This window comes from Erythrolamprus reginae, chromosome 2 (genome assembly GCF_031021105.1).
Source record: "Erythrolamprus reginae isolate rEryReg1 chromosome 2, rEryReg1.hap1, whole genome shotgun sequence".
Lineage (NCBI taxonomy): Eukaryota > Metazoa > Chordata > Lepidosauria > Squamata > Dipsadidae > Erythrolamprus > Erythrolamprus reginae.
The window spans coordinates 322,392,379-322,416,849 of record NC_091951.1 but is presented as its reverse complement, the minus strand read 5'-3'; the positions used below and the strand labels follow the sequence as shown (position 1 = coordinate 322,416,849).

General features: G+C 41.2%; 1 protein-coding gene across 7 annotated transcripts in view; it reads right to left on the bottom strand.

Moving 5' to 3' along the window:
- PDE4D (phosphodiesterase 4D) overlaps nt 1-24,471 on the bottom strand; it is a 945,814-nt gene that overhangs the window by 243,504 nt on the left and 677,839 nt on the right. The window lies entirely within an intron of this gene.

Below are 24,471 nucleotides of genomic sequence, written 5' to 3'. Positions count from 1 at the left end.
TTATTAATTATAGTATTTTTCTCCAGAGGAAACACATTTTATTTCATATTATTTTATTTGTACAAATAAGAAAAGGATTATCACAGTTGTACTTTACACCCCTAAATTGTTATGATAAAAGCAACCTTCACAATGCTTTCATTGATTTTAAAGGCAGCATTTATTATTACACAGTTAATTAGATAAGGGATTTCTAAAACTGGCCCAAACTTCTTTAGTTAAAAGCCACTCATTTTTCTGTTTTTAAAATATTAATTAATGGTTGATTCACTAATGTTAAAGTAATTCTTACATTGTATGTTAAACTGTTTCTTTGGAAGATTCCTGTGACACACAAAATTCCTGCAACATGCAAAATATGAACTGTGTGACACAATGCGATCAGCAATACCTTTCCACACCCTCCTCAACCTTGCCAATTCACTTGAGGCCAGGTACAAAATTATGCCTGCAATAAATGTCAATAGGGCTAGCTAGCACAGACCAAGTACCTGTACGACTTCAAAAACCGCAATCTCTTCCTGTTTCTTGAAGAAGGGCACGGAAGAGTTGAAATTTCCAGAGGGTCCCAGAGGAAAGCCATTTGCAGACTTGAAGAAATCCGGGGTCGTTTAGAGAATCAGAGTTGCAGAGTACGAGTTGTCTCACACTAATCATAAAAGCACTTGTGGCTGTCTAAGAGAATGTCCTTTCCTGAGGCTCCGCTGAAGTGACACAGAGAGCAAAGGAGGCAGGATAACATGGATTTCCTGCAGTTGGCAGGGTTCACAAGGCCATATCTCATTACCCCTGAGTGAGAAACTCTCACGTCAAAGCTCTTTATAAATACAGCCCTGATTAACAGCGACATGTATTGCTAAGAAAGGCACAGAACTCAAGAGCAAAGTACCAGGGCTGGGCATGTGTTTTCCTTCAATAATACAGTGGCGCCTCTACCTAAGAACGCCTCTACTTACGAACTTTTCTAGATAAGAACCGGGTGTTCGCAAGGTATTTTTGCCTCTTCTCTGGAATCATTTTCCACTTACAAATCCAAGTCTCCGAAACTGTAACCGGAAAAGGCAGGGAGAAGCCTCCGTGGGGCCTCTCTAGGAATCTCCTGGGAGGAAACAGGGCCGGAAAAGATGGGGGGAAACCTCTGTGGGGCCTCTCTACGAATCTCCTGGGAGGAAAAAGGGCAAGAAAAGGCGGAGAGAAGCCTCTGTGGGGCCTCTCTACGAATCTCCTGGGAGGAAAAAGGGCAAGAAAAGGCGGAGAGAAGCCTCTGTGGGGCCTCTCTACGAATCTCCTGGGAGGAAACAGGGCCGGAAAAGGTGGGGGGAAGTCTCTGTGGGGCCTCTCTATGAATCTCCTGGGAGGAAACAGGGCAGGAAAAGGCAGAGAGAAGCCTCTGTGGGGCCTCTCTAGGAATTTCTTCTGAGGAAACGGGGCCGGAAAAGGTGGGGAGAAGCCTCTGTGGAGCCTCTCTAGGAATATCCAGGGAGGAAACAGGGCCGGAAAAGGCGAGGAGAACATCTGTGGGGCCTCTCTAGGAATCTCCTGGGAGGAAACAGGGCCTCCACCCTCCCTGTGGTTTCCCCAATCACACGCATTATTTGTTTTACATTGATTCCTATGGGAAAAATTGCTTCTTCTTACAAACGTTTCTACTTAAGAACCTGATCACGGAACAAATTAAGTTCGTAAGTAGTGTTACCACTGTATCTTGAATGCATTTAGGTAAATACCAAACCAAAAGAGAAAAAAAAAATATTTAATTTCACCCAACCTGGATTTCTACATCTTGCTTGTTTATATCGGCTTTCTGTGTTCTGGCAGTGTTTTTATGCTAGTTTATTTATATTTACTTTTGTTTGAGTTCATCAACACTAGAGAACTCCCAGTGTTTGGTAAAATTGAACATTCACTTTTTCATCCTTGTTTAGCAGAGTTAAACATGATATATGAACCTCACTTCTCTGTGTGGTTTATAAGTCTTGGGTGATGGCTTAGCACAGGGGTGTCAAACTTGTGCTGTCACAATGTTGTCACATGACATATCATGACTTTTTCCTTCCCTAAAATGGAGGTGGGGGTGGCCAGTGCATAATGTACCCTATCTTAATGCTATGTGCTTAGCTACAAGTAGCCTTCGGCGTATGACATCAATTGAGCCCCAAATTTCTGTTGCTAAATGAAACAGTTGTTTATTGAGTTTTATGACCTTGTCACAATTGTGAATCACTGCAGTTGCTAGTAACATGGTTGTTAACTGAGTCTGGCTTCCCTATTGCCTTTATCAGAAGGTCCCAATATCACATGATTTTGGGACACAGCAACAATCATAAGTATGAGCAGTGAAGGGCTACCAAAAGTTTTACTACCACACTGTGGGCGTGGCTTATGCAGGATGACCTACATTTTCTTTCAACTTTTTTCAGTGCAAATTGGGTGCTCTGGGGTAGAGCTCCATTTTTGCTGCCCCACTGTGTTCCCCCCATCCGGGCAGCAGCCCACCCCTAAGTATGAGCCACTGCTACCAGCACTGGTCATGTGACCATGGAAATGCTGCAATGGTCATAAGTGAAAATAATGGTGATAACTACTTCTGCTGACGGCCGGCTGACTGCAATTTGGCACTTCCAATCTCAGTAAGCTCAAGGTTAACTCAGCCTTCCATCTTTCCGAGGTGGGTTAAATGAGGACCCAGATTGTTGGGGTTGTAGTGGGAAAGACCAGTTAGTGTATGTAATGTAAATGTAACTGTTAAATGTCTCTTTGATAGAAACATAGAAACATAGAAGTCTGACGGCAGAAAAAGACCTCATGGTCCATCTAGTCTGCCCTTATACTATTTTCTGTATTTTATCTTAGGATGGATATATGTTTATCCCAGGCATGTTTAAATTCAGTTACTGTGGATTTATCTACCACATCTGCTGGAAGTTTGTTCCAAGGATCTACTACTCTTTCAGTAAAATAATATTTTCTCATGTTGCTTTTGATCTTTCCCCCAACTAACTTCAGATTGTGTCCCCTTGTTCTTGTGTTCACTTTCCTATTAAAAACACTTCCCTCCTGGACATTATTTAACCCTTTAATATATTTAAATGTTTCGATCATGTCCCCCCTTTTCCTTCTGTCCTCCAGACTATACAGATTGAGTTCATTAAGTCTTTCCTGATACGTTTTATCTTCATTATGCTTCTTCTAGAACAGAGGTGTCAAACTCAAGGCCCGAGAGCCAGATATGGCCTGTGGGATGTTTAAATCTGGCTTGTGTGGCCCCCTGAAAATAGCAAAGGACTGGCCCACGGTCCCTCTGCCAGTGAAAATGGTGCTCTGGAAGGCTGCGTGCAGCCCACTCAAGCTCAATTTTTGCTGGCAGAATGCTTTGGCTACCTAGGTGCCTCCGACATGAGTGATGTTGAGTTGGCCATGCCTATTCTGGCCATGACCACCTGGCCTCCCGAAGTCAAACACAACCCTGTTGTGGCCCTCAATGAAATTGAGTTTGACACCCCTGTTCTAGGAAGAGTGCAAATATTGGTGGAAACTAAGCACACGTGGTGAAACTAAGCACATATGGTGATATTGCCTTGTACATGCTCCCATTGTACGGGCCCTCACTGTATGGAAAAAGCTTTTATTCAACCTGTGAAACTACCTACTAACATTATTATTATTATTTTTTATCCGCAGACTCAGGGCGGCTAACAACAATGATAAAAACAGCATGTAGAAATCCAATTAATAAAACAACTAAAAACCCTTATAATAAAACCAAACATACACACAAACATACCATGCATAACTTGTAATGGCCTAGGGGGAAGGAATATCTTAACTCCCCCATGCCTGGCGGCATAAATGAGTCTTGAGTAGTTTACGAAAGACAGGGAGGGTGGGGGCAGTTTCAATCTCTGGGGGGAGTTGGTTCTAGAGGGCTGAGGCCGCCACAGAGAAGGCTCTTCCCCTGGGGCCCGCGAAATGACATTGTTTAGTCAACGGGACCCGGAGAAGGCCAACTCTGTGGGACCTGGGATTCGTGCGGTAGCAGGCGGTTCCGGAGGTAATCTGGTCCCATGCCATGTAGGGCTTTAAAGGTCATGACCAACACTTTGAATTGTGACCGGAAACTGATCGGCAGCCAATGCAAGCCACGGAGTGTTGAAGAAACGTGGGCGAATCTTGGAAGCCCCATGACGGCTCTCTCGGCTGCGTTCTGCACGATCTGAAGTTTCCGAACACTTTTCAAAGGTAGCCCCATGTAGAGAGCGTTGCAGTAATCGAACCTCGAGGTGATGAGGGCATGAGCGACTGTGAGCAATGACTCCCTGTCCAAATAGGGCCGCAACTGGTGCACCAGCCGAACCTGGGCAAACGCCCTCCTTGCCACAGCCGAAAGATGATGTTCCAATGTCAGCTGTGGATCGAGGAGGATGCCCATGTTGCAGGCCCTCTCTGAGGGGGTCAGTAGTTCCCACCCCAGGGTAATGGACGGACAGATGGAATTGTCCTTGGGAGGCAAGACCAACATCCACTTCGTCTTGTCTGGGTTGAGTTTGAGTTTGTTGACACCCATCCAGGCTTTTCTCTTGTCTTTTCAGAAGATGGATGGTCCTAAATCAGCTTTTTATTTTAATACGGTATAATTGTACATAGGCATCAGCCAGTCCAAGAGAGTGTCACAATTGGATAGATTATTTTCAGACCTCCTGGCAGCTTTTCCATCCAGAAAGCTTGGTGCCTTACTCCTATTACAGTGAATGACTTTGAGAACTCAACACAATTTGCTGCAAAGGAAAACACATTCCATGTTTGCAGGTGAGCGACCTCAGCTTTTTTAAAAAGAGAAAATACTTCTTTTTAAAAGTTTGAGCGCATTTCCAAAGATATGGCCTGACTAAGTCAGAATATGGGTTTATACGGGATATGTTACTTTGTATAGAATATCAGTTATTCAGCTCATAGCAAAATGTTGAATGGAAATTTTAAAAAGCTATGAAAAATGTTAAGGGACACTTAAAGAATAAAATGCAATCACATCCATATTTAAACGTGCGCACACATTTGAAAACTCAGTTTTGGTTGAGAGAAAATCCATACTCAACTGGCAAAATAGAAACGAATCCACACACAGCCCTGAAATAAATCAATATCAGTCAGATACCTGCTGAGAGGTGAAAAAAATCCTTGCCAGAAGCCTTGGAAAGCTTCTGGGTTTTGATTTAAATCAATGATGGGCAATTTCTGATGGCCCGGAACCATATTTATGAATCATAGTCATAGTTCCCTCTAAGCTGAGCAGTGAGCAATCGCTCACTTAAAAATCATCATCAACTCAGAGTTTTCCAAACCTGCCCAGAAGCCGAGAGGGAAAGAGTGAGAGGGAAGGAGAGAGAGAGGAAGAGAGAGAAACAGATAGAAAAAAGAGAGGAAGGAAAAGAGAAAGAAAAAGAATGGGAGTAAGGAAGAGAGAAAGAAAATCAAAATCTAGTTTGAAACTAGCTCAACTATTTAAGTGGCATTTTGATATTGATAGTGTTGCCCTATTATGAGCTCACTGTTACAGACACACAGTACAGTATTTTATTTTGAAATTCTCTGCGGCAAAACAGGGTGGGTTTTTTATTTGTTTGTTTGTTTATTTATTTATTTATTATTTCTGTGCCGCCCAGTCCTGAAGGGACTGCCGCTCAGACACTATACTTTTCCACCACCCCCCCAAAAAAAAATTAGAGGGAACACTGATCATAGTGGCGTTGTAGTTAGAATGCAGTATTGCAGGCTGACTCTATATTTCACTGCCAGTTCAATCCTGACCGGTTTAAGGTTGACTCAGCTTTTCATCCTTCCGAGATCAGTAAAATGAGGACCCAGCTTTTGAGGGCAATACAGGTAATCCTCAACTGACAACCACAACTGAGCCCAAAATTGATGTTGCTAAGTGAGAAATTTGTTAACTGAGTTCACTTCCTTTTATGACTTTTCTCGCCTCATTGCAGTTCTTAAAGTAGCAACATGGCTGTTTAAGTGAATCTGGTTTCCCGATTGGCTTGGCTTGCCGGAAGGCCACAAAAGGAGATCACACGATTTGGGTTTTGTGGTCGTGGCTTGGTGGACGTGGCTGGGCGGTCATGTGAGCGCAACCTGAAATGGAAGCTTCCCTCTTCCTTCTCCCCCTCCTCCTCTTGCGACCCCCTAGCCAGCTGTGGCAGGGCTGGGAGGGTGCGCACGAGAGGAGAAGGAGGGGAAGGGGAAAGCCTCCACCACCCATTCCTCCACCAGCCCAGGATTTCCAAAAAGAAGAAAGAAAAACAGGTAGCGAAAAGACCCATAGCTCACAGATCTGCAGGCCTTTCCAAGCAAGTGAGAAGAGACACAGAGACAGGGAGGCAAGAGAGCGGGAGACACAAAAAGAGGGAGGAGGAAGAGAGGGGGGAGAGAGAGAGATGGGTGAGCATCTTGGCAAGAGCCAAATTGAGCTGAAACTGTCCTCCCCCCTCTCTTACTTCCTGACTGGTGGGAAATGCAGGTGGTGACTTCTGGGTTTGGTCTCCGGAGTGAGAGAGGAAGAAAGGGAGAGAATGTTAGGGTTAGGACCAGGGGAGCAAGGAATGGGATCCAGTCTCCCCAAATGTGAAGCACACTTTTGCTGTGCTGCAAGGCAGACCATGGAGGTCTCCCTGCCCCACACCAAAGGGAAGCCAACTGGGCTTCTCCTACCCTCCTACCCTCCCCAGGCAAGCATGCAGGCATGGGCAGGACCAACTAAGGTTGTTTTTATCAGCTCGGCGAATTGATTTAAATTGCCCCTACCAGCTTGCCCGAGCTGGTGTGTGCTAGTCGAATTTCACCCCTGATCCTGATCCTGTCTCTCACATCCCCTCCTCCTCCTCTTAATCGGCGGCTGGAAGGGGAGGCAGCCAATGGGCCCCAACATATTGTTTCGTCAATAATAATGATGGGTTTGTTTTTAACTTGAAGCAATTCATTTTCTTAGCTCAGGATATGCACCTGTAATTTGCAGAAGGAAAAGGTGATTCTGTGTGTTTAGAAATTTTATGGCCTAATTCCATGTTTCATTGCTACAGAACCTCCAAACAATACTATTTTCAATTGCAGAACAATCCTTTTGTTCTCCAGAGATATTACTTAGGCTCAAACACCATGTTAATCTCACTGAGTTACACATTATCACAAGATATAATGGAATAATAACAACCCAACTATGAATAAACGATTTTCTATTCAAACTGCAGCAACTGCTGTGTTTAGTAACACTAAACTTGTATGGCAATATGCTATTTGCTTTAAGCATTAATACAAGTTTATCTAACAGTGCTAATCTTTATAGTATTAATTTAATTCCCACAGAATGGCTATAGTTTACTCATCTGGGCACAATTTGTACTTAAACTAATTAATAGAACCAGTCTCAAAGAAATCAAAGAACTCATTACAATGATTATTTAACAATAAATATTTCAGAATATTTAAACTGCAAACTGGAATTATAAAAGCATTCATGTGAAAGTAACGGCTACAGAAATTAATTATAATTCCAAGGTTTAATCATTCTTGCAAATTATTTTGTATTGGCTATATATTTATTTTAGAAAATGCAACTTTTCCCATTCCGTGGGACATTTGGGGGGAAAATATGTATCTTTATTTTTTTAGTCCTAACTTTTTTAAAAATATAGTTTCTTATATCATTGGAATTCTGAAACAAGTGATTTATCACAAACTGTAATAAATTGCATTGCACCTTTTTTGATCCCAATAAAAATGGGCTCTGGGGTTGTATCAAAGCCCAGCAGGTGCATTTACAATCCATTTTCCATTGTTAGATCATTCATGCAAATGCCACAATTCTTTTAAATTACTGGTAAGTGATTAAACATATCTAATATTACTGATATCTGTGCAGTATTTATTTTTTTTAAGCTAAGCGCCGTAGGCTTTTCTCTTCTACTACTTTGCTCTTACAAGATCTAGCAGCAAGAGACAATTTCTGTGATGGAAAGGAAACATTTCCTAAGATCCCATTAGAATTATTTTTTATTAGCCAAATGTGATTGGACACACAAGGAATTTGTCTTGGTGCATATGTTCTCAGTATACATAAAAGAAAATATAAATTTATAGAGCCGGGGCGGCGCAGCAGGTAGAGTGCTGTACTGCAGGCCACTGAAGCTGACTGTAGATCTGAAGGTCAGCGGTTCAAATCTCATCACCAGCTCAAGGTTGACTCAGCCTTCCATCCTTCTGAGGTGGGTAAAATGAGGACCCGGATTGTGGGGGCAATAGCCTAGCTCTGTTAAAAAGTGCTATTGCTAACATGTTGTAAGCCGCCCTGAGTCTAAGGAGAAGGGCGGCATAAAAATTAAATAAGTAAGTAAGTAAGTAAGTAAGTAAGTAAGTAAGTAAGTAAGTAAGTAAGTAAGTAAATAAATTTGTCAAGAATTGTGTGGTACAACACTTAATGATTGCCATAGGGGTCAAATAAGCAATGAAGAAGCAATCCAGAGCGAGAAGGTGGTGGCACTCCAGCTCCAGCGGTCCTTGGAAGAAGCCGATTATCTAGGTCCCCGACAGTCGGGTTTCAGGCCCGGTTACAGCACGGAAACCGCTTTGGTCGCGTTGATGGATGATCTCTGGCGGGCCCGGGACAGGGGTTTATCCTCTGTCCTGGTGCTCCTCGATCTCTCAGCGGCTTTCGATACCATCGACCATGGTATCCTTCTGCACCGGTTGGAGGGGTTGGAGGTGGGAGGCACTGTTCTCCAGTGGTTCTCCTCCTACCTCTCTGGCCGGTCGCAGTCGGTGTTAGTGGGGGGTCAGAGGTCGACTCTGAGGTCTCTCCCTTGTGGGGTGCCTCAGGGGTCGGTCCTCTCCCCCTTGCTATTTAACATCTACATGAAACCGCTGGGGGAGATCATCCAAGGACATGGGGTGAGGTATCATCAATATGCCGATGATACCCAGCTTTACATCTCCACCCCATGTCCAGTCAACGAAGTGGTGGAAGTGATGTGCCGGTGCCTGGAGGCTGTTGGGGCCTGGATGGGTGTCAACAGACTCAAACTCAACCTGGATAAGACGGAGTGGCTGTGGGTTCTGCCTCCCAAGGACAATTCCATCTGTCCGTCCATTACCCTGGGGGGGAATTATTGACCCCCTCAGAGAGGGTCCGCAACTTGGGCATCCTCCTCAATCCACAGCTCACATTAGAAAACCATCTCTCAGCTGTGGCGAGGGGGGCGTTTGCCCAGGTTCGCCTGGTGCACCAGTTGCGGACCTAACTGGACCGGCACTCATTGCTCACAGTCACTCATGCCCTCATCACCTCGAGGTTCGACTACTGTAATGCTCTCTACGTGGGGCTACCCTTGAAAAGTGTTCGGAAACTCCAGATCGTGCAGAATGCAGCTGCAAGAGCAGTCATGGGCTTACCTAGGTATGCCCATGTTTCACCATCACTCCGCAGTCTGCATTGGCTGCCGATCAATTTCCAGTCACAATTCAAAGTGTTGGTTATGACCTTTAAAGCCCTTCATGGCATCGGACCAGAATATCTCCGAGACCACCTCCTGCCGCACGAATCCCAGCGACCGATTAGGTCCCACAGAGTGGGCCTTCTCCGGGTCCCGTCAACTAAACAATGTCGGTTGGCGGGCCCCAGGGGAAGAGCCTTCTCTGTGGCGGCACCGGCTCTCTGGAACCAACTCCCCCCGGAGATTAGAACTGCCCCTACTCTTCCTGCCTTCCGTAAACTCCTTAAGACCCACCTTTGCCGTCAGGCATGGGGAAATTTAACATCTCCCCTGGGCACATTTAATTTATACATGGTATGCTTGTGTGTGTGTCTGTTATTACATGGGGTTTTTCTTAAATCTTTAAATATTTTAATTAATTGGATTTTGTGACTGTTTCACTTGTTGTGAGCCGCCCCGAGTCTTCGAAGAGGGGCGGCATACAAGTCCAAATAATAAATAAATAAATAAATAAATAAATAAATAAATAATACAAATCTTAATAACATTAATGACATTTCTTCAAGAACCTGAAGTATGCCTACTCTAGGCCCACACTCAGTTGCATTACTAAATATTAAAATAAATAAAGGTCCTGGGTTCTGGCCTTAAAATTGATGAAATCTTGTAAAGAAAATTAAAATATGTTCTTTCAGGTGGAAGTTTTACTGGCACCGAGGAAATATTTCATGTAGGCACAAATCCCATCAAAAGAATAATACATTATTTCAAGTAAATACCTATTTTAAGACTGAAGTATGCCTAATCAATAGCTCTCCTACTGCAACACTAAAACTGCTACATCCCACATTGTTTCTCACTGGAACTCAGCCTAGAAAAGTTTGAACGACATCTCAGATTTATCACCAAAGCAGCGCCTTTCTTTCTTGCCTTTCTTTAGACAGTAAATTGTCTTTCTAAAGGGCCTCAGCTATCTGATAACAGAGCTTTTGCTTGAAGAAGTAAAATCTACACCAATGCCTTGTCAATTAAAGCAGCATTCCCAGGTTATGTGCGTCATTCTTACAGACACAGGGCTGGTGTAAATTGCCTCCAGCATCTATTAACAAAATATTTGCTTCATTGATTCACTGCCATTTAAAAAAGCCCCTTTGGGAGTTTTATAATCCCGCTGACTTCTTTAAGGGTCTCCACTGAAAGAATGTATTCATTACTATATTAATATATTTAATAACACCAGACTTAAGAAGAACAGAAGTATAAACTCATCTACAGAAATGTTTTTATTTTTCAGTGCATAATTTATGCTGCTAAAACCCTATTAAATATTAGATTTTTAAGTTACTTAATGGATGCCATTTATTACTAGAAAACATTATATGGTCAATGTAACAGATATAATCTGACCTCAAATTAATGTTGAATCACAGTCTAAGAAGGACTGATGTACTCTGCCTTGAGAACATTAGTGTAAGAATAAAGGATATTCACATTTCCATATGCAAAGGCTGCTATTTTTCAATCTTGTAAACCAGATGAAGTTAGTGACAGCTAATTTTAATAGCAAACTACAGTATTCTTTATGAGCTCAGAAACACTACTCTAGTGTTTCTTCAGATGCCCAGTCCAGATGCATTTCACTGTAAGTAGTAGAATGTCAGCCAGTGTAACACATTTTTATTTTATTTTTATTTATTAGATTTGTATGCCGCCCCTCTCTGCAGACTCGTAACACATCTAAAGACTAAACAAGGCTGCTCCAAAATTCTTGGACGTTCCTTTTCAAAAATGGTAACATCAGTAAACCAATATTATATCTATTATTTTTTATTTTTTTATTTTTATTATTTATTATTAGAGTTGGAAGGGACCTTGCAGGTCATTAAGTCCAACCCCCTGCTCAAGCAGGAGACCCTACACCACCCCAACCAGACGGCGGTCCAATTTTCTTTTGAATGTATCAAGTGATGGGGCGTTCACAACCTCTGCTGGCAGGCTGTTCCACTGGTTGATCGCTCTCACCGTCATAAAGTTCTTCCTTATTCCCAGGTTGAATCTCTCCTTGGTCAGTTTCTATCCGTTGCTCCTGGTCTGGCCCTCTGGAGCCCTGGAAAATAGTGTGACCCCCTCCTCTCTGTGGCAACCCCTCAAGTATCTGTATACTGCTATCATGTCCCCTCTGGCCCTCCTTTTTGCTAAAATATCCATGCCCAGTTCCAGCAACCTCTCTGTGTATGTCTTGGTTTCCAGTCCCTTTATCATTTTAGTTGCTCTTTTCTGTACTTTCTCTAGAGTTTCAATGTCCTTGTTGTAGTGGGGTGACCAAAATTGAATGCAGTACTCTAGGCATGCTCTGACTAGGGCATTATAGAGCAGTGATTTCCAACTTTTTTTTGAGCCACGGCACATTTTTACATTTACAAAATCCTGGGGCACACCACCAACCAAAATGACACAAAATGACACTCTAACGCAATACATATTATACATATAGTTGATAATATAGTTTCTAAATGTATTTATATTCACTTAGTGTGAAATATGGGCCTGTTTCAATGAACACAAAGGGATATCCTGGCAGGAATGGTAGTTTGGGGACCCATGTTTAATTTCTCCACGGCACACCTGACCATGTCTCACGGCACACTATTGTGCCGCGGCACACTGGTTGAAAAACACTGTTATAGAGTGGTATTAATATCTCCTCAGTCGTGGAATGTATCCCCCTATTGATGAAGCTTAAGATTGTGTTGGCTTGTTTGTTTGTTTGTTTGTTTGATTGATTGATTGATTTGTATGCCACCCCTCTGCTAAGACTCAGACTTAGCCACTGCTGCACATTGCTGGCTCATATTTAGCTGGTTATCCACCAAAATTCCAAGATCTCTCTCACGGTCGCTGCTGCTAAGTGTGGCTTCTCCCAATTTGTATGTGTGCCTTAGGTTTTTCTTACCTAGGAAGGCCTTCCCCTGCGGCCCCGCTAACTGGCACTGCTTAGTCAACGGGACCTGAAAAGGGCCAGCTAATAAAGCTAGTAAACAGGGTTGACGGGACCCGGAGAAGCCCAGCTAATAAAGATAATACAGTAAATCACATTCAACTGTTTCCTCAGTTAAACCCATCCTGGCATTTTGAAGAGGGATTGGGATTGCAACCTCCAGAATTGGAATACATATGTACCATGTTTCCCCGAAAATAAGACACTGTCTTATATTAATTTTTGCTCCAAAAGTTGTGCTACGTCTCATTTTCGGGGAGTGCCTTATATTTCTCAAATAAGACAAATTCAGAGTCAGAAATGCTGACACCCCCCAAAGAAAGTGTACCGTACGGTACACTGATTGCGGTATGGTACCTGTCAGTATGGCACCCACACACACAAACGATGGCACTTATATGGTACAATAGTATACTCCCGCTATTGCAGCTTCCGGCCACCAGAGGAACTACAGTCTACGCACTGTAGTGGAGACTGTAATGGCGGTGAGGCAGCAGCAGACTATGTACTGCTGTACTGGACGGTACAAATCGATGGAAGGGGCCAGCAGGGGATGCCACATTATTACGGTACCGCTATGAACAGCTTTGAATGGTACCGTATGTTTTTCCACAGTACTGTATGTAAACTTGACTACACCTTATTTTCGGGGGGTGCCTTATATTAGCAAATTCTGCAAAACCTCTGACATGCCTTACTTTCGGGGTACGTCTTATTTTCGGGAAAACGGGGTAAAGAACATGAATATGAAAAGTTACCATACAATGAATTAAAACATTGGTTTATACAGCTCAGTCATGGTAGACTTTTGGGCAAGTCTGCAGTTGGCTGGTACTTTTGGGCCAGTGATTCTCTGTCAGATTCTCTAAAGCAGCAATGGCAAACACTTCAGAAAAATGTTGCCAGGAAAACTGTAGGGACTTGTCCATGTTGTCACTAAGAGTCAAGATTGATTCAATGGCACCAAAACCCTAACACCCAAAAACAAAGTAGATGTGAGCAGTGTGGTCGGGCGGTAGGAAAAGCAAGTAGGATGCTTGGCTGCATAGCTAGAGGTATAACAAGCAGGAAGAGGGAGACTGTGATCCCCTTATATAGAGCGCTGGTGAGACCACATTTGGAATACTGTGTTCAGTTCTGGGGACCTCGCCTACAAAAAGATATTGACAAAATTGAACGGGTCCAAAGACGGGCTACAAGAATGGTGGAAGGTCTTAAGCATAAAACGTATCAGGAAAGACTTAATGAACTCAATCTGTATAGTCTGGAGGACAGAAGGAAAAGGGGGGACATGATCGAAACATTTAAATATGTTAAAGGGTTAAATAAGGTTCAGGAGGGAAGTGTTTTTAATAGGAAAGTGAACACAAGAACAAGGGGACACAATCTGAAGTTAGTTGGGGGAATGATCAAAGGCAACATGAGAAAATATAATTTTACTGAAAGAGTAGTAGATCCTTGGAACAAACTTCCAGCAGACGTGGTTGGTAAATCCACAGTAACTGAATTTAAACATGCCTGGGATAAACATATATCCATTGTAAGATAAAATACAGGAAATAGTATAAGGGCAGACTAGATGGACCATGAGGTCTTTTTCTGCCGTCAGTCTTCTATGTTTCTATGTCAAATGAAGGTATTCGTTTCTATATTCTCAAGGATACCACCTGCCTTGAAACTCCCTGGCAAAAATAATATCAGTTTCACATAAGAATTGTTTTCTTTGGTTATAGGTCTCATACTACCAAGGGAATATTTAGCTTGCATTTACTACCTTCTCACAATACAAGATAATAGCAGAGGAAGTCAGCTTTCCCTCAAGTCCATTTTCAACTTTTTATCTGGAAATACATCAAGGTGCCTACTAGTCACATTCTTCCGTTGCATCTGAGCTAAAATTAGGCTGCAATTTTTCAGATGCCACTTGTCCTTGGAAAGTCACTATCAGTTAAATATAGAGAGGGGAAATAACTCTCTTTTGAGATATTGTTCATAAGACCTGAGGCATCGATGGGGAAGGAGGAGGAGGAGAATCAAAAGCTTCAAAAACTCAATGAAAGCCATTCCCATATGTACAGAGAGGAGCTTCAGCTGCGTAGTCAAGACCACTATTTTGATTTTTAAAAATCCTATATATCACCTTCATTAGACTTATAGCCACTTAAGGATCAATTTCTCATATTTTCTAGAACAATGGAACAACGGAAATCACAACCTAAAAGTACCGAATTTTTCAGAGTATAAGACACACCAAAAGACCCGCGATCCCACACCCAGCAACCTCTCCCCACACACAGCCGGACCAGGAGGCGATTGTGAGCTGCTACCTGAAAACATTTTCATCCCCCATTCTAAATACAGTGGTACCTCTACCTAGGAACACCTCAACGTAAGAACTTTTCTAGATAAGAACCGGGTGTTCAAGATTTTTTTGCCTCTTCTCAAGAACCATTTTCTATTTACAAACCCGAGCCTCCGAAACTGTAATCAGAAAAGGCAGGGAGAAGCCTCCATGGGGCCTCTCTAGGAATCTCCTGAGAAGAAACAGGGCCAGAAAAGGCAGGGAGAAGCCTCTGTGGGGCCTCTCTAGGAATCTCCTGAGAAGAAACAGGGCCAGAAAGGCGGGGAGAAGCCTCCGTGGGGCCTCTCTAGGAATCTCCTGAGAAGAAACAGGGCCAGAAAAGGCAGGGAGAAGCCTCCGTGGGGCTTCTCTAGGAATCTCCTGAGAAGAAACAGGGCCAGAAAAGGCAGGGAGAAGCCTCCGTGGGGCCTCTCTAGGAAACTCCTGAGAAGAAACAGGGCCAGAAAGGCAGGGAGAAGCCTCCGTGGGGCCTCTCTAGGAATCCCCTAGGAGGAAACAGGGCTGAAAAAGGCAAGGAGAAGCCTCCATGGGACACTCTAGGAATCTCCTGGGAGGAAACAGGGCCTCCGCCCTGCCTGTAGTTTTCCCAATTGCACGCATTATTTACTTTTACATTGATTCCTATGAGAAAAATCTCTTCTTCTTACAAACTTTTCTACTTAAGAAGCTGGCCACGGAACGAATTAAGTTCGTAAGTAGAGGGACCACTGTACGGGGTATCCAACTGTATGGAAAGGGTAGCTGTAGGGCACAGGACCATGGTTCTTTTGGCAACACTGGCCAAATGCTCTTTAATGGTCTTCAATTTCAAAAATGGGGCATGCAAACAGAGCTGCCTGCTGCCCAAAATGCGATACTCCTCATTGATCTCTGCACAACTGACAGTTTGAGGCTCGATACTCCCATGCAGCTTCAAAGATGCCAGCATCGCCCAAAAAACCGTGATCTTGTACCCCGCAACTTCTCACCCCACAATGCCGGATGTTCCACTGTTTGGAATCGGGGAGGGCATTGCACACTGCCACCTTTGGTCTCTGCACAACTGACAGTTTGGGGCACGAGACTCCTGTGCGCCAGCATCGGCAAAAGAACCACAATCCCGTGCCCCACAACCCCTCACCCCACACAGCCGGATGCTCCACTGTTTGGATTCGGAGAGGGATTGCGCGCTGCTGCCTGAAAGCATTTTCATCCCGGATTCCAAATACAGTAGTACCTCTAGATACGAGCTGCTCCACATGCGAGTATTCCAAGATACGAGTCACGAGGGGAGAGAAATTTCTTTTCAAGACCCGAGCTCAAATTCGGGATACGAGCCAAGCGTCCACTAGTTGGCGCAAGAATCCTTGCTTCTGGTTATCTCGGAGGGGAAAAACAAAGTCTAAAGCCATTTGTTCCAGATACGAGTTGTTCGACATACAAGCTCCCTTCTGGAACGAATTAAACTCGTATCTAGAGGTTCTACTGTATGGGGCATCCAACTCTGTGGAAAGAGAAGCCGCAGGGCATGAGATCAAGTCTCCCCTGACAATGCTGGCATCTCTAAAAGCCCAAACTCTCAGTTGTCACTTCATCTCGCTATGCCAGCATTCAACATGCATTTAAAATGAGATAGAGAGTGTTGCAGTGATGTTTATTCACAGTGTCATCTTTTTTACTTTTGCTTTCAGGTTCTGCTGTTTTTGTTAGTCTTTTAATAATAATAATTAATAATAATAATTTATTAGTCTTTTAATAATAATAATTAATAATAATAATTTATTAGATTTGTATGCCGCCCCTCTCCGAATTTAATTTTATGATTTAGTTTACTGCTGTTTTAAATCCTAGATTTTAATTTTCCACATCTCAGAGGTTGCAGAATTGCAGTGGAATGTAAATAAATAAAGTTTATGGGCCATTGGGTTTTTCTTTTATAATTCTTCATTCCCTTATGCTTTTCGATATAGAAAGCTTTCCTTCCTTCCTCCCCGGTTTCTTCCTTCCCTTCCTATTTTATTTGACTCCTAGAGCCACCCAACTCACTGACTCAAGGAATTTAAGGAATAAGATTACATTTCTTGTTGAAGAGTGAACATTTATTTTTCATTCTGTTTACATTTTTTTAGCGCCAGCTGACTGCAAAATAAAATAGGCATCCAAATCAAATTAAAATGGGGACATCTGTGCTCCTCTTTATCAGAATTGCCTTTTTCTTGTTTTGCTGCCCCCAAATTAAGGTGCGTCTTATACTCCGAAAAATGTGGTAATGTAAATATTAGCAAAAAAATGCGGTAATGTAAATACAGTATTAGCCAGTCAATCCCAGTCTGAGCTAGATAGTTTGATCATCAGGAATGGGGCTTTTTGTGGAAGGAATGTAAGCACAGATAAGGTCAACCAGGTGTGAACTGCTCAGACTGTGATTGACTGGCTAATATTTACATTAATTAGAGATAAAGCATTTATATGTAATCTCCCTTTCTCTAGCACAATCACCAAATGACAATTCAAATTCGTTGCTGCCATTTAATTAGTTGTCCAAATTCTTGCATTCTCAATTGGGTATCTCTGTTCTGCTTTCAATAGAACAATATTGAAGTAAGCATACTAGCCTCCTTTCTTAATCAGGAGTTTATGCTACCTCGCTCATATGTAATACTATTCTTAATACAGCAGAACTGTAATTCTACCACCATATTTTGTAGTACTGTAATACAATGACAGTTTTGATTGTTATATGCACTATTCAGATTTTTTGTTGTCTTTCTTATCAACAATCGTTACATGAGGGGCATTATTTATTTATTTATTTTATTTATTAAATTTGTATGCCGCCCCTCTCCGCATTATGTGGTAAGTGCTTGTCTGTTAGTTCACCTTTCTGTAAAACTGTACTCAAGGCAGATTCCTCAGAAATAAGAAGATAAATATGAATAAATTCAATAATACATTATTAAAATAGAATGCGTGTAAAATACTGCAGACATGATAACATGTAATAAAAATATTCCCTCTATCATGAAATATTAGAAAGTCATTTAACCTTTAAAATATGTCAGAGAGGATTATTACCCTAAGGAAAAAACAAACAAAGAACACTCTAATTTGTATAGATGCACAAATTGTACTAGAACATGTACTGTATATATAAACCAAAATTCTTCCCTATAAAAATTACTATACTTATTTGAAATCCAAATATTGCAGTACTTATTGTAACACCACCCCTCATTACTTTTATGAAAGCTTTTTTTCACCTTTTTTATAACTGAATTAGGTGTTAATAATTTTATAATTACTGTAATGGGTTTTAAATTAGTCTAGATGGAAACTATAATTAAATTCCATTTTTAGAAAGAAAGAACAAAAATGACATTACACAAAGTTAAGTAATAGCAACTGATGCAAGCAAATTTTCTGCAAGGCAGGCAGAAAAACATCCACAAGAGGTCTCTCTTTTATGCAATTTGTTCTTAAAGGTACTGTAGAAATAAAGGAAAGATTGGATAAATAAGCAAGTTCTTTTTCCTTAAGCTTACAATTTAACATCTCTCCAAGGAAGGGCTGAAATCAGCGTGCTTTTTGTAGAGTCTATAGCTCTCTTATTTTTGGCAGTTGATTGATTCTGAAAATCAAGTACTTTGCTGAGACAGAAGTATTTCTCTTAGCAGCTTATGTTAAAACTCAAATCCAAATACCATTTAAAATAAAAACAAATAACACTAAAAGCATTAACTGTAGTAAGAACATCCTTGGGGATCCAAGTAATCACATTAGGAATCATATCAGAATACAAATCACATCAGTATGTTCAAGTCCAGTTAAGCAATTGAAATATTAAGAGTTTTGCATCCAGAAGAGGAAAACGAAATTGGGCCAAAAAAAAAAAATACTCCACATTGACCACATCAACCAGAAACCTCTAACATAGAAACACAGAAGACTGACGGCAGAAATAGACCTCATGGTCCATCTAGTCTGCCCTTATACTATTTTCTGTATTTTATCTTAGGATGGATATATGTTTATCCCAGGCATGTTTAAATTCAGTTACTGTGGATTTATCTACCACGTCTGCTGGAAGTTTGTTCCAAGGATCTACTACTCTTTCAGTAAAATAATATTTTCTCATGTTGCTTTTGATCTTTCCCCCAACTAACTTCAGATTGTGTCCCCTTGTTCTTGTGTTCACTTTCCTATTAAAAACACTTCCCTCCTGGACCTTATTTAACCCTTTAACATATTTAAATGTTTCAATCATGTCCCCCCTTTTCCTTCTGTCCTCCAGACTATACAGATTGAGTTCATTAAGTCTTTCCTGATATGTTTTATGCTTAAGACCTTCCACCATTCTTGTAGCCTGTCTTTGGACCCGTTCAATTTTGTCAATATCTTTTTGTAGGTTGGATCTCCAGAACTGAACACAGTATTCCAAATGTGGTCTCACCAGCACTCTATATAGCGGGATCACAATCTCCCTCTTCCTGCTTGTTATACCTCTAGCTATGCAGCCAAGCATCCTGCTTGCTTTCCTTACCGCCTGACTGCACTGTTCACTGTAATAAATTCAATGGGTGGGTTCACAAGCATTCAATGTTGTGCTTTTGAATAGATTAAACCATTTGAAAGAAAAGTTTTTAAAACTCCAGTCCCCACCATCTGCAGCATAATTAATTCAGCCAATATTTCCCTACTGCGTTGCTGCAGCTTTGACGTGATTCTCTACTCTCCTTCCTTGAATGATCAGAAATTAATCTACTAGCTAATCCAGGTTATCATAGTTGTAATAATAGTATTTAGACAGGTGTAATGGAAAGGTACTGGAGGTAATTATTGCTATTCATATGAATAATCACACTCAATATGGAGTAAATGTTAAACAGGCAAGGAAAGATATTCTTTCTATTAATTGGGAAGAGTGAGGCAATGTGGTTTTTGGAATACTGTCTCTTTGAATCCCTGGTCCTTTCACTCTTTCTGCTGCACAACAAAATAGATGTAGATAGAAATAAAAGTGGAAATCAGCTGCCAATTTATTCTATTTCTCTCTGTTATGGTGCATTTTTATTCTCTGTCATTTCGAGAATATTATTCAAAATGATATAGAAACATAGAAACATAGAAACATAGAAGACTGACGGCAGAAAAAGACCTCATGGTCCATCTAGTCTGCCCTTATACTATTTTCTGTATTTTATCTTAGGATGGATATATGTTTATCCCAGGCATGTTTAAATTCAGTTACTGTGGATTTATCTACCACATCTGCTGGAAGTTTGTTCCAAGGATCTACTACTCTTTCAGTAAAATAATATTTTCTCATGTTGCTTTTGATCTTTCCCCCAACTAACTTCAGATTGTGTCCCCTTGTTCTTGTGTTCACTTTCCTATTAAAAACACTTCCCTCCTGGACCTTATTTAACCCTTTAATATATTTAAATGTTTCGATCAAGTCCCCCCTTTTCCTTCTGTCCTCCAGACTATACAGATTGAGTTCATTAAGTCTTTCCTGATACGTTTTATGCTTAAGACCTTCCACCATTCTTGTAGCCCGTCTTTGGACCCGTTCAATTTTGTCAATATCTTTTTGTAGGTGAGGTCTCCAGAACTGAACACAGTATTCCAAATGTGGTCTCACCAGCATTCTATATAGTGGGATCATAATCTCCCTCTTCCTGCTTGTTATACCTCTAGCTATGCAGCCAAGCATCCTACTTGCTTTCCCTACCGCCTGACATATAGACCAAGGGTAGGCAAAGTTGCTAGTTTATACTGAAACAGAGCTGTCCAGAACTAAACTAACTTCTCCCCAAGTATCTGAATTATGCATACAGAGGAGGAGTTAATGGAAGGTTAATACTCTCTCCTGGTGTCATTCCTGTGTAGCGAATGAAGCTGGTGAGAGAGGAAGCAAAAAATTCCAGGCTAGAAAGAATCATTAGGTTAGCATAAATCAGGTGCCTCCCAAAGCTATCTGTTAATTAAGAAAGTATTATTAATTAAATATGTCAATTAAGAAAGATAGGAGGAAAAAGCCTAGAGTTTAAACCCTGGGGCCTGGATCTACACAGAGAGATTGACTTCTGTGTATGACAATGAGCCAGTTTTCATGTCTTCTTCTTGGCACTTAGAAACTAATCTAACCCAGTCATAGCTGAGAACCTGCAGCAAAGAAAGAAAGCTGATTTCTGAAGATGAAACTATAGCTAAGATTTCCAGCCAGGTTCTGTGTAAAACTTGACATCTGTGTCTTTGCTCATGGGCAATTGTCTCAACTTAATGGAAAGGCAGAGTGGCAACTTTGCAAGGAAAGCATAGTCATTATTTAAATTGGATTACAAGAAAACAATAGAAATTAAAACATTAAATATGATAGTTAAAATTATATATTCCATCATCAATTTGGTGAAAGTATGTATCCCAGAGAATGGGTTTACCATATTGTAGAAAGGCATAACTAAGTAAGTTGGATTTATGGTTCAACACACAGAGCAAAAACCAAACAATTTAAAGAATGTATGAATCCACCCAACCTTCTATTTTTTCAGGACAAGCATCTGCAGGATCAAAGCATTTAATCAGTACGATGACAGCAGCGTTGTGATGTTGTGCCCATTTTGTATAATATACTGCTCAAAAAAATAAAGGGAACACTCAAATGACACATCCTAGATATGAATGAATGAAATATTCTCATTGAATACTTTCTTCTGTACAAAGTTGAATGTGCACAACAGCATGTGAAATTGATTGTCAATCAGTGTTGCTTCCTAAGTGGACAGTTTGATTTCACAGAAGTTTGATTTACTTGGAGTTATATTGTGTTGTTTAAATGTTCCCTTTATTTATTTATCCTGGGCCTAGAAAGTTTAGAACTAAGACGCCTTAAACAAGATCTAAGTATTGCCCACAAGATCATATGCTGCAATGTTCTGCCTGTCGGCGACTACTTCAGCTTCAACTACAACAACACAAGAGCACACAACAGATTTAAACTTAATATTAACCGCTCCAAGCTTGACTGTAAAAAATATGACTCCAGTAACCGAGGTGTCGAAGCATGGAACTCATTACCGGACTCCATAGTGTCATCCCCAAACCCCCAACACTTTACCCTTAGATTATCTACGGTTGACCTATCCAGATTCCTAAGAGGTCAGTAAGGGGCGAGTACAAGTGCACTAGAGTGCCTTCCGTCCCCTGTCCTATTGCTCTCCTATATCTCCTATATAATAATAATAATAATAATAATAATAATAATAATAATAATAATAATAATAATAATAATTTATTAGATTTGTATGCCGCCCCTCTCCGAAGATATCATTCTTCTATTCCTATATCTCTTCTTCTATTCTTTCATTGATATGTTCTATTACTATACCTCCTTTTCTATTATTTCTTAGATATATTTTACTATGAGTATCTCCTCTATAACCTTCATCATGTATTTTACTATGTGTGTATATAGATATATACCCACTAAAACCCTCATTGTGCATTGGACAAAATAACTAACTAACTAACTAACTAACTAACTAACTAACTAACTAACTAACTAACTAAATAAATAAATAAATAAATAAATAAATAAATAAATATAAATCTATGCTGTAAAGAAAACTAAGATGTATCAAACGTTACTTCCTGAAAATGTAGATATCCCCGTAGGAAAATGTTGGGCATGTTTATCTGTGTTCTAAGCAATATTCTGCAGAAGTAAGCGTGTGTAATTATATAAATGGAAGTAAGAATATTTTTTCTTTGTGTTTATTTTAAGATTACTTACATCTGGGCTGATTACATTATGTCTAATAAGCACTAGATACTCTTATTCAACCACCCCATCATTTATAGTAATGATTAACTTTTATGAAAGGAGCATGGTAGGAAAGGCATAGCCCATTTATGCGTACTAGCAATTTGTTTAACAATGAAAAAAATCCAAACAAGTCATGTTGGGGTTCATGCATCTTCATGCCGAAGAGAAATAGAGCAAGAAATTAGATTGGACAGACTCTTAGAAAGAACTTTTTAAAATCCCAGTATTTTCCGCTCTAGCAGACAAGATTAGAAAATACTCAAAATAACAAGCAGAAAATCATTTCTGAACTTCTGGTAGGACCGTTGGGCCCATTTTTTTTGCCCTCCACAGTCTCCCGAGGCTTTCCTTTGTCGATTAAACAATGTCGCTTGGCGGGACCCACGGGAAGAGCCTTCTCTGTGGCGGCTCCCCCCCAGAGATCAGAATTGCCCCCACCCTCCTTGCCCCCACCCTCCTTGCCCCCACCCTCCTTGCCTTTCATAAGCTCCTTAAAACCCACCTCTGTCGTCAGGCATGGGGGAATTGAGATATTCCTTTCCTCCCAAGTCTATACAAGTTATGCATCGTATATTTGTGTGTATGTTTGGTTTTTAATAAGGGTTTTTAGTTATTTTAAATACTGTGTTAGATTTGTCTTATGCCTTCTGCTGCACAAATCCCAGCGACCAGTTAGGTCCCACAGAGTGGGCCTTCTCCGGGTCCTGATAACTAAACAATGTCATTTGGCTGGGCCCAGGGGAAGAGCCTTCTCTGTGGCAGCCCTGGCCCTCTGGAACCATCTCCCCCTGGAGATTAGAATTGCCCCCACCCTCCTCGCCTTTCGTAAGCTCCCTAAAATCCACCTCTGCCGTCAGGAACTGAGATATTCTTTCCCCCTAGTTTCAAGTTTCAAGTTTTATTGGATTTATATGCCGCCCCTCTCCGAAAACTCGGGGCGGCTAACAACAATCATGAAAATATACAATAAAATCCAATACTAAAAGCAAATTTTGGCCTAGGCCTTTACAATTTATGCATGGTATGTTTGTTTGTTTGTACGTTTGGTTTTACAATAAGGGTTTTTTAGTTGTTTTAGTATTGGATTTACATGCTGTTTTTTATTACTGTTGTTAGCCGCCCCGAGTCTATGGAGAGGGACGGCATATAAATCAAATAAATAAATAAATAAATATTATTGTTGTTAGCCGCCCCGAGTCTACGGAGAAGGGTGGCATACAAATCTAATAAATAAATAAATAAATAAATAAATAAAATAAAAAATGGCATAATGGGCCTACCAGATGTCCAGAGGCTTCAATGAAGTCTGTGCACATCTGTGGGGGGGGGGAGCAGCAAATGTATGTGTATGCGCAAACACGGGGCAGTGAAGGGCTACCAAAATTTTTACTACCACACTGTGGGCGTGGCTTATGCAGGACACCCTGCATTTTCTTTCAACATCTTCTGCTGCACGAATCCCAGCAACCAATTAGGTCCCACAGAGTGGGTCTTCTCCGGGTTCCGTCAACCAAATAATGTCGCTTGGCGGGACCCAGAGGAAGAGCCTTCTCTGTGGCAGCCCCAGCCCTCTGGAACCAGCTCCCCCCAGAGATCAGAATTGCCCCCACCCTCCTTGCCTTTCGTAACCTCCTTAAAACCCACCTCTGTCGTCAGGCAAGGGGGAATTGAGATATTCCTTTCCCCCCAGGCCTATACAAGTTATGCATGGTATATTTGTGTGTATGTTTGGTTTTTAATAAGGGTTTTTAGTTATTTTAAATATTAGATTTGTCATATGCTGTTTTATTATTGTTGTTAGCCGCCCCGAGTCTACGGAGAGGGG